The sequence below is a fragment of the Hemitrygon akajei genome, chromosome 18 (genome assembly GCF_048418815.1).
Source record: "Hemitrygon akajei chromosome 18, sHemAka1.3, whole genome shotgun sequence".
Taxonomy (NCBI): Eukaryota; Metazoa; Chordata; class Chondrichthyes; order Myliobatiformes; family Dasyatidae; genus Hemitrygon; species Hemitrygon akajei.
Window position 1 is genome coordinate 7,291,954 of NC_133141.1, and position 9,560 is coordinate 7,301,513.

Genomic DNA, 9,560 nt, shown 5'->3' on the forward strand with positions numbered 1-9,560 from the left:
CTGAAACATCGGCAGTTTGTTCATTTGAGTGCTGAGTTAGAACATAGAAATCTACAATACATTACAGGCCCTTCGGACCGCAATGTTGTGCTGACCATGCTTCTCATTATCTTGTACACCTCTATCAGGTTACCTCTCATCCTCCATCGCTCCAAGGAGAAAAGGCCGAGTTCACACAGTTTATTTTCATAAGGCATGCTCACCAATCCAGGCAACATCCTTGTAAATCTTCTCTGCACCCTTTCTATAGTTTCCACATCCTTCCTGTAGTGAGGTGACCAGAACTGAGCACAGTACTCCAAGTGGGGTCTGACTGAGGTCTTATACAGTTGTAACATTACCTCTCAGCTCTTGAACTTAGTCCCACAGCTGATGAAGGACAACACATCATACGCCTTCTTAACACCACTGTTAACCTGCGCAGCAGCTTTGAATGTCCTATGGACTCGAACCCCAAGATCCCTCTGATCATTCACACTGCCAAGAGTCTTATCATTAATACTATATTTTGTTTTCAAATTGGACCTACCAAAATGAACCACTTTACACTTATCTGGGTTGAACTCCATCTGCCACTTCTCAGCCCAGTTCTACATCCTATTGATGTCCTGCTGTAACCTCTGACAACCCTCTAGACTGTCCACCACACCCCAACCTTTGTGTCGACAGCAAACTTACTAACTCACCCTTCTACTATTTCATACAGGTCATTTATAAAAATTGCAAAGAGGAAGGGTCCCAGAACAGATCCCTGTGGAACACCACTGGTCACAGACCTCCATACAGAACATGAACCATCTACAACCACCCTTTGCCTTCTGTGGGCAAGCCAATTCTGGACCCACAAAGCAAGGTCTCCTTGGATCCCATGCCTCCTTACTTTCTGAATGAGCCTTGCATGCCTCTCAGGATCTTCTCCAACAGCTTGCCCACCACTGGAGCTCCTGCAGCATTTTGTGAATATGCTTTGGGTTTCCAGCATCTGCAGAATTTCTTGAGTGACATATATGTACTTTAATAATAAGTTTAGTTTGAACTTTGATCTTTTTTCTTAGTTGATATTTATCTTGTCATCACCACAGATCGTAATAGTTCCTTCAGTCTTCAGTACAGGGATGGCTGAGCTTCCCACCAGAACAATCAACTAGTTCAATGAAACTGCTTCCTCCGTTGATCCTTCAGGAGGCACTTTCCATCGCCAGCAGAGGCTGGTAGCACCAGGCTCCAACGTCTGAAGCTCTCGCTGGTTGACTTCGCAAATGCAATGCCCAGTTGTTTGCAGTACTTGGGCAATATCAAATGCTTGCTGGAAATTCAGTTTCTTCTTGCAGAGCAGTCACTTCTAAGTACATACTTTACAAATTCCATAAACTATTAAACCCATGACATTGCCTCCCAACTTGTGCCACACTTGCAGTGTTCAACAATCTATTCCAAATCAGAGTGAACTTGTCACAGTGTGCACTGGTAATGACTGAACCCCATGCGGAGAAATGACAGACTCCCACGTAGAGACAGAGCAAGTTTATACATAGAAATTCCAAAGGAACTTTGGTGGCTCAACTGAGCGACACTGTGAGTCAAGATTATTCTCAGAACACGGACCCCGTGATAAGTGCTAATTTGGAATCCACTTTAAGTAATCACAATATGCAGAAGACCCGTACCAGTCAAAACAAACTTGACATTATTAAACAGAAAGAACAAGGGCTTACCAACCCTAGATAAGACAACAATGAACAAATACAGGTGCTCTGGAAACCTCCGAGCCCAATGCTCTACTGCTTGCTGCACAGGCCTGCAGGGCTAATGACACTACTAGTTTCATTTGGATGCTGATCTTCCTGGTTAGCCTTGTACCATTCATATTGAGCAACTCGCTTAACCACCTCATATTGCACCACCTGGTTTGGCTGGGGCCAATACATTGTTTTTATCCACTTCTGATTTTATCACCTTCAGTTGAAACCCCAAGTGGACTTCTTTCCTTCTGTAATGCCATTTGCAATGGAAAAGGTGTTCAATTCTTTCTACATGATTTGATTGTATTATTAAAGGAATCTAAAGAAAAATTTATGGTCATGTAGACATATACTATGCCATGACACCACTGATGACAACACAAACAATTAAAATGATGAAGTTCAAACTGGTCTTTGTTAAGCATGTTTTTCCCTGTTTCAAAGAAAATCACATTGCCCAACACTAACATTCACTCTTAATAGCATCCTGGTTAGGCCTCATTGCTAATTATCATGATGGTAGCCTTCAAAGAATCTGAGAGACAAGAAGAAGTATGATAAACCATGGACTGTGTAGTGTGATCAACAACCATGTGGTGGTCAAGGAAAGCAGTATCAGTTATTCTCTACTCATCCACTAGAGGGCACAGATAACAAGATTACAAAACAGGATTCGAGTGACCTCGGGATATGATGGAATGCATGAAGTATATTAGGGCTGCTGAGAGTACTGGGACATGATTTCATTGCTTTTTCAGCTTGTAGCTTGTCCTGTCATTGAAGCTGTTTAAGGTTTTATGTTTGTGTTCAGATTTTAGCTTTCACTATCGAGGCACTGCAATATTTATAAACCAGAATCGTGCCCCATCTTGCTCCAAATGAATCCTGTGGCTCTCTAAATGTTGTCATTCCAGAATTATCTTTATTATTTTCCCACAAGTTGTCCCTTTAATTTGCACAAAGCTGAGCATGTGAAGCCAGTTCCCAATAGGTGAACCTCATAGGTGGTCCTAAATTTCTCAGGAACTGAAGCAGACAAATGCAGGTAATGGATGGGATTACACCTATCACCTTCTAACTATCCTCCTTCCCCTTTCTATTCTTGTAACTTTTCCCTTCCTTTCCAGTCCTGAAGAAGGGTTTTGGCCCAAAACGTCGACTCTTTATTCATTTCCATAGATACTACCTGACCTGCTGAGTTCCTCCAACATTTTGTGTGTGTTGCCAGTTTGGGGTGGCGCAGTAATGTAGTGGTTAGCACAATGCTTTACAGTACAGGTGAGATGGGTTCAATTCCCACTGCTGTCTGTAAGGAGCTTGTACATTCTCCCTGTGACTGCAAGGATTTCCTCCGGGTGCTCTGGTTTGCTCCCACAGCCCAAAGACTTACTGGTTGGTAAGTTAATTAATCACTGTAAATTGTCCCGTGACTAAGCTCAGTTTAAAGTGGGGGATTGCTGGGCAGCAGGGCTTGAAGGGCCGGAGGGGGCCAATTCCACACTCAATAAATGTGTATAAATAATTCCACACTCAATAAATATGTATCTCAATAAATAAATAAATAGATAGCTCAGGAAACGCTGTTTAAGGTCAACTGTGATTGAAGTGAATGGTGGAAAAGGGTTAATGACCTCCGCATAACCTTAAAAACTAGCTTTACTTATCTGATTCAAAAGATTCAAATATTCAAGGTACATTTATTATCAAGGTACTGTATGCATGCAGTAAACAATCCTGAGATTCTTTTTCCCACAGGCAGCCACAAAACAAAGAAACATCATGGAACATTTTCCAAGAAAAGCATTAAACACCCAACGTGCAAAAAAAAAAGAACAAACTGCATAAATGGCAAAAAAACTAACAAACATCACACAGAACATAAAACATCAGACCACAGAGTCATTGAGACAGTCTAGCAATGTTCAGTTCAGTTCAATGTACCACTGTGTCATTTTTTGACTACAGGCCGCAGAGCCAGTCTCTCCCGATCAAAGATGCACAAAATAGCAATAAAAAAGCAGTAACCTGAAACCAGAAACACAGAGTCCGACCCACAACTCGTATTGATTAAACCTTGCTCAAGATCCAAGACTCCGGCACCTTCCTCTGGCAGCATCAAGTGAAAGAGAGAGAAAGAATGGATGGTGAAATGTGTTGTTTGTGTCAAATCAAATGATCAAGGATTATGCTGGGTAGCCAGCAAGTACCACCATGCTTCCAGCATCATCATAGCATGCCAACAACTCACTAACCTTAACTGTATGGGTTTGGACTGTGGGAGGAAACCAGAGCACCCGGAGGAAACCCACGTGGTCACAGGGAGAACATACAAACTCCTTACAGACAGCAGCAGGAATCGAACTGGATCTTACAGCCAGAGCTGTAAAGCATCGTACTAACCACTATGTTACTGCATCACCATCATCTTTCTGGTAACACTTCTTTGCATGGCCATTTGCTTCAGAAATAGGCTTAATGCTGGCTATCTGTCCAGGTCAAAGGTCCTAAGGTTATCAAAAGATGGATCCATATGCAACTCTGAAATTTTTCTTTTCCAGATAGCCATGAAACAAAGAAAGAAGATGAAAATCGTTCAGAAAGAAACATCAAATCCACTCCCCCGCACAAAGAGGAACAGCATCCCAATCATCGACCCCCAAAGCCCCCTCCTCCCACACAAACCTGAACAGTAACATTAACCCCCCAAAACTCACCTTCCCCCACTACAATAAAACTAACAGAACAGAACATCAACCCCCAAACCCCCTCCCCTTGCACAACAAAATGGAAATGAAACGGGTGATAAAAAACACAGAATATAACAACCATAGGTCTGAAAAAGTCCACAGTTAACAAATGCAATAGTCCAGTCCATAAATGCAGAATCACAATACGATATCACCCACATTCATTCAAGAGAGAAAGACAACACATCTATGTGCCTGCCACAGTGAGCCGCACAGCTCACAGATTCCTTCTCAGCAGCGATCAAAAGGCAGGCATTTGGTGCTGAACCCTCGCTCGCCTTCCGCATTTCCCTCGATGGCTTCATCTTCCTTGATGCTTTAATCAGCAATTAATGGACACGTTAACCGGTGAAATGGGGCCGAACATTGATGTGTGCCCTGTCTCGAAGTTTCTTTGCATTGAGGCCGTCCGAGTACGCGCCCACTTCCCGGATCTTCTCGGAGACAGCAACGCGCTGGATCACTCAGACAATCTCCAAACTGTCAATCACAGGCTCAGACCATCCCAGAAACACAGTTTAGGTGAAACACAGACATAAAAGAAGTAAAAAAGACATTTTCATGGGCTATCTGGAAAATGTCAACTGAGGGAGTGTTGTACGCTGGCGTCATCTTGACTGGAAGTAGAAAGCACAACTTCATGTCAGGAAGTAAAAAAACACAGCTGAAGGAATTGTACATTTTGGTCTTTATTATGAGAAACAAGCTTATATAGAAACACCCAAAGATGATGAACACTCTCAGGCACTGGAAAACATACAACTAAGTTCCAAGTTTTTACAGCATTTTGCAGGAACAACGGGTAGCCTTTAGTGAGGAATCATTATTTTCCGTTCTTTTCTGAGATCCAACTATCGTCACAGTGAGTTGAAGGATGAAGCTGAATACCATGGGTCATCAGGCTGTCTGATTTGTCCTGATAAAGGAGGTCTGCTGTCTTAGGCTCCTAGTGATATTTTATTCCTGTTCCTGTTTTCTAGTTGGTTCTAATCCCGGCTAGTTTAGTGACTGTGGGAACTCAGAATGAACAGTCTAAACAGCATTTAGACTTCCAACATAATTAATTGACTGGGAATTTTTTTTTTTGAGATCACCCAAAAAAATCCTTATAGTTTCACTCTGTTCTTTCCCATCCTGGTCTGATGAAAAATTAATATGAGAAGCTATAAATGGCAGCATTATATGTGTTGCAGCTGGGGTGATGTGTTGTCATAACTGGCTGAGGACATTCATTCCAACTGCTTGAATTAGCCTCAACATCAAGATCTAAAGGTTAAAGCCAATTAATTAGGTTGAGCAAATCAGCCTCACCCACCCCCTTCATTACAAATGCTGAGCGCTGTGATGAGATCCTAAAGTGTCGTCACATATAAAAGAGGAATTGATCCATGCTTGAGTGACAGACTGCTCGACCGCTAAGTGCATTCTCATTGATCAGTTTGGCTTAATCAGAGAGAAGGAATGCTTTTGATGAAACACATTAGACAATAAAGGAAGCTTTAGAAACCTCTTCTCCGAGGAAGACATTAGCATGCTTTTAGAAACAGATTATTGCAAATGAAATTGAAATTTAATTCTTCTGCACTGTCCTTATTAGATTATGTGAAAGTGGGTGGGGAAATAGAGGAAAACACAAACTGTGAGTCTACATTTGTATCTAACAGCATGAAAAGATTGCTGGCAGATGTCTCACTGGCTGGCTAGACAGAGAGATACTGAATTGTACAATCTATCTAGTATCCCAACTTCCTGCCCTGCTCATAACAACCAGGAGCTCAAGGTCACTGAGTCAGAAGTAGGTTGTCATGATGGTGCCCATTTCTGCAAGGCATGCCCTTTTATAATAAGAGAACTCTATTTAGAGCCTCACTACTTTATACAACTTAAGTGAATCTAAAGAATACTCCAAATCCAGTTTAGCCTCACATCTGAAAATCTTCACCTCCGGAAATAATTCAGTAAACCTCCTGAGAGGAGTCTCAGAAAGGCAGTGTCCATTATTAAGGACCTCCAGCACCCAGGGCATGCCCTTTCTCACTGTTACCATCAGAAGCCTGAAGGCACACACTCAGCGATTCAGGAACAGCTTCTTCCCTTCTGCCATCCGATTCCTGAATGGACATTGAACCCATGAACACCACCTCACTTTTTTAAATAGACAATATTCCTGTTTTTTGCACGCTTTTTAATCTATTCAATATACGTATACTGTAATGAAATTACTTATTTGTTTATTATTATTATTATTATTATTTATTTATTTTTTCCTCTTCAATATTATGTATTGCATTGAACTGCAAATTTCGCATCACATGCTGGTGATAATAAACCTGATTCTGATTAATTTCATTCTTTCAGACATGGGCATCAATGGAGAGGCCAAGATTTACTGTTCAGTCCTTTAACTGAATGGTATGCTCAGCATTGTCAAGGCCGGAATCAGACAAAGGCCAGAAAAGAAATGACAGCTTTCCATAAGACCATAAGATAGAGGAGTAGAATTGATATAGGACTGATGTAAAATACGCAATCAGTTCCTCTGCCATCTCTGCATCCCTCATTACAATATCTCCAACATCATTTTGTATTGGTCCTATATCTACCCTCGACTTTATCAAGATTTCTATTACTAATCCAATAATTTTAACTGATGTGCTACTATCACATAAGCTTTTCTGCCATCTTCCTTTCCACTGTATCCTTCCTGCATTATGGTGATCAGAAATGTGTGTAATAATCCATTTTGGTCTAAGCCATGTTTTCTACCATTTTAGCTGGAGTTCATTGCTCTGTCTTCCAATGCCTCAGCCTATAAAGGAGACAGTAATGTCTACTTTAAACCCCTTATCTATTTTTCCCCTTTTGGTTTTACCCTTGGAATCCAAAATACAATTACCTAACAATAAGCAGCTCAAACTCAGCCTCAAACATAGCTTCTACTGTTTCCTCAGCACAAAGCCTGAACTCAAGTTCAAGGACTTTGCCACCCAACCCGATATGAATTGGACACAAATAATTGGCCCTTTTGGGCTTCTGTTGGGTAGCTGTTTAAACAGTGAAACCGTTTCTTATGCCCTTTGCGTTGTCCTGGCTGCTGCTGCATTCTGACCGCTCGAGGCTACAGTGCTGAGTCTCAAAGCATTTGCTTATCAAGAGCTGCCTCAGCCAAATCCAACTGGAACTCATGGGGTTATGATATTTCTCATGCCTGACGCAACCCAAAACCAACACCAATTCAGGTCCTTTCGGCCAAAATTTGGGTAGCCGGGCTCTAGAGAGAATACCTTCGGCATGTACCAACCTGACAGTACACTTGAGCAACCCAGCTCTTTATTTTAAGGTTTTGCTCTACAACTTTCCCTGAGGAAATTTCCACATATAAAATCAAATCCTCTCATTATTTAAATTCCTTGATTAGATTATATCATAATCTTTGGTGTTTGAAGGAACATTAGTTTGGTCCTCATAAATTTAACCTGTTTGATTTGAAACAACATGAACTGTGGAGGCTTTACAGGGTAAGTGTCTCATTTTAGCTGCCTGGATAGAAATGTTAAATCTAATCCACTGGTCAAAGCTGACCTTGGGGCAGGTCATGGTTGCTGAGGAAACACAGTTAAAGTAGTGCTGAGCACCTTACGGTCTCAGGCTGAGTGACTAAAATTTTATCAAATTCTAGACCAATCTGGAAGGACTGAACGGCTGAATTCCTAATTGGGATGTTCATCATAAACATAAGATGATACTGCTGAGACTGGAAGTTTTGAGCAAAATGATGGAGGAACTCAGCAAGTCAGGCAGCATCTATGGAAAGGAGTTGACATTCAGGCCGAGATCCTTCATCAGGACTGGGAAGGAAGGGGGAGAGAAGCCAGAATAAGAAGTTGGGGGGAGGGAAAGAAGCATAAGCTGGCACATGATAGGTGAGGCCAGGTGGGGAGAAAGGTGGTGGTTGGGGAGAGGGACAACATAGGAAGTTAGGAGGGGATAGATGGAAGAGGTAAAGGGCTGAAGAAGAAGATATTTATTAGGAGAGGACAGTGGCCCATGGAAGAAAAGGAAGGAACGGGGAACCAGAAGGAGGGTTGTCGAGTACCTTCAGTCTGTCCGCTGCAAAATGCAGGATCTCCTGGTGGCTACAAATTTCAATTTGACTTTCCATTACTTTTCTGATATGTCTGTCTGCAACCTCCTTGGCTGCCATGATGAGGCCAAATTTAGGTCAGAGCAGCAACACCTCATATTCTGCCTGGGTAGCATCCAACGAGATGGCATGAAAACCTATTTCTTTAACTTCTGGTCATTTGACCCACCCCTCCCGTCCATCTCCTTCTCCCTATTTTGATTCCCCATTCTGGTTACCCTCTCATCACTTCTCTTTCCTCAGGTGCTCATAACCTTTCTCTGGCTCCTCTCCTCCTTCCTTTCTTCCATGGGCCACTGTCATCTCCTATTAGATTCCTTTTTCTTCCCCCATCACCTTCCAGCATTTTACTTCATCCCCTTCCCCCACCCACCTCATCTGGTTTTACCTATCACAAACCAGCTTATACTCCTTCCCTTCCCCTCACCTTCTTATCGTGGTTTCTGCCCCCTTCCTTACCACTTCTGATGAAGGTCTCGATCCAAAATGTTGACTATTTACACCTCTCCGTAAATGTTGCCTGAGCTGCTGAGTTCCTCCAAAATTTTGTGTGGGATATTCGTCAATTGAATTGAATTGACTATTTCTTACATCCTTCACATACACGAGGAGCAAAAATTGTTATGTTATGTCTCCATCTAAATGTGCAATGCACAATCATAGTAATTTATAATAAATAGAACAGTAACATAGAAATGCACTCAGATCAGCGTGAGTTCATCAGTCTCATGGCCTGGTGGAAGAAGCTGTCACGGAGCCTGTCAGTCCTGGTTTTTATGCTGCGGTACTGCTTCCCGGATGGTAGCAGCTGGAATAGATTGTAGTTGGGGTGACTTGGGTCCCCAATGATCCTACAGGCCCCCTTTTACACATCTGTCCTCGTAAATGTCCTGAATCATGGGAAGTTCACAACTACAGATGCGCTGG

General features: G+C 42.2%; 1 long non-coding RNA gene across 1 annotated transcript in view; it reads left to right on the forward strand.

Moving 5' to 3' along the window:
• The window catches only part of LOC140741555 (uncharacterized), a 59,890-nt gene extending 52,947 nt beyond the window's left edge, over positions 1 to 6,943 (forward strand). The window contains exon 3 of the long non-coding RNA XR_012102081.1: positions 6,848 to 6,943. This is a non-coding gene — a long non-coding RNA (uncharacterized lncRNA). The remainder of the gene's footprint in view (positions 1 to 6,847) is intronic.
• The last annotated feature ends 2,617 nt before the right edge of the window (positions 6,944 to 9,560 follow it).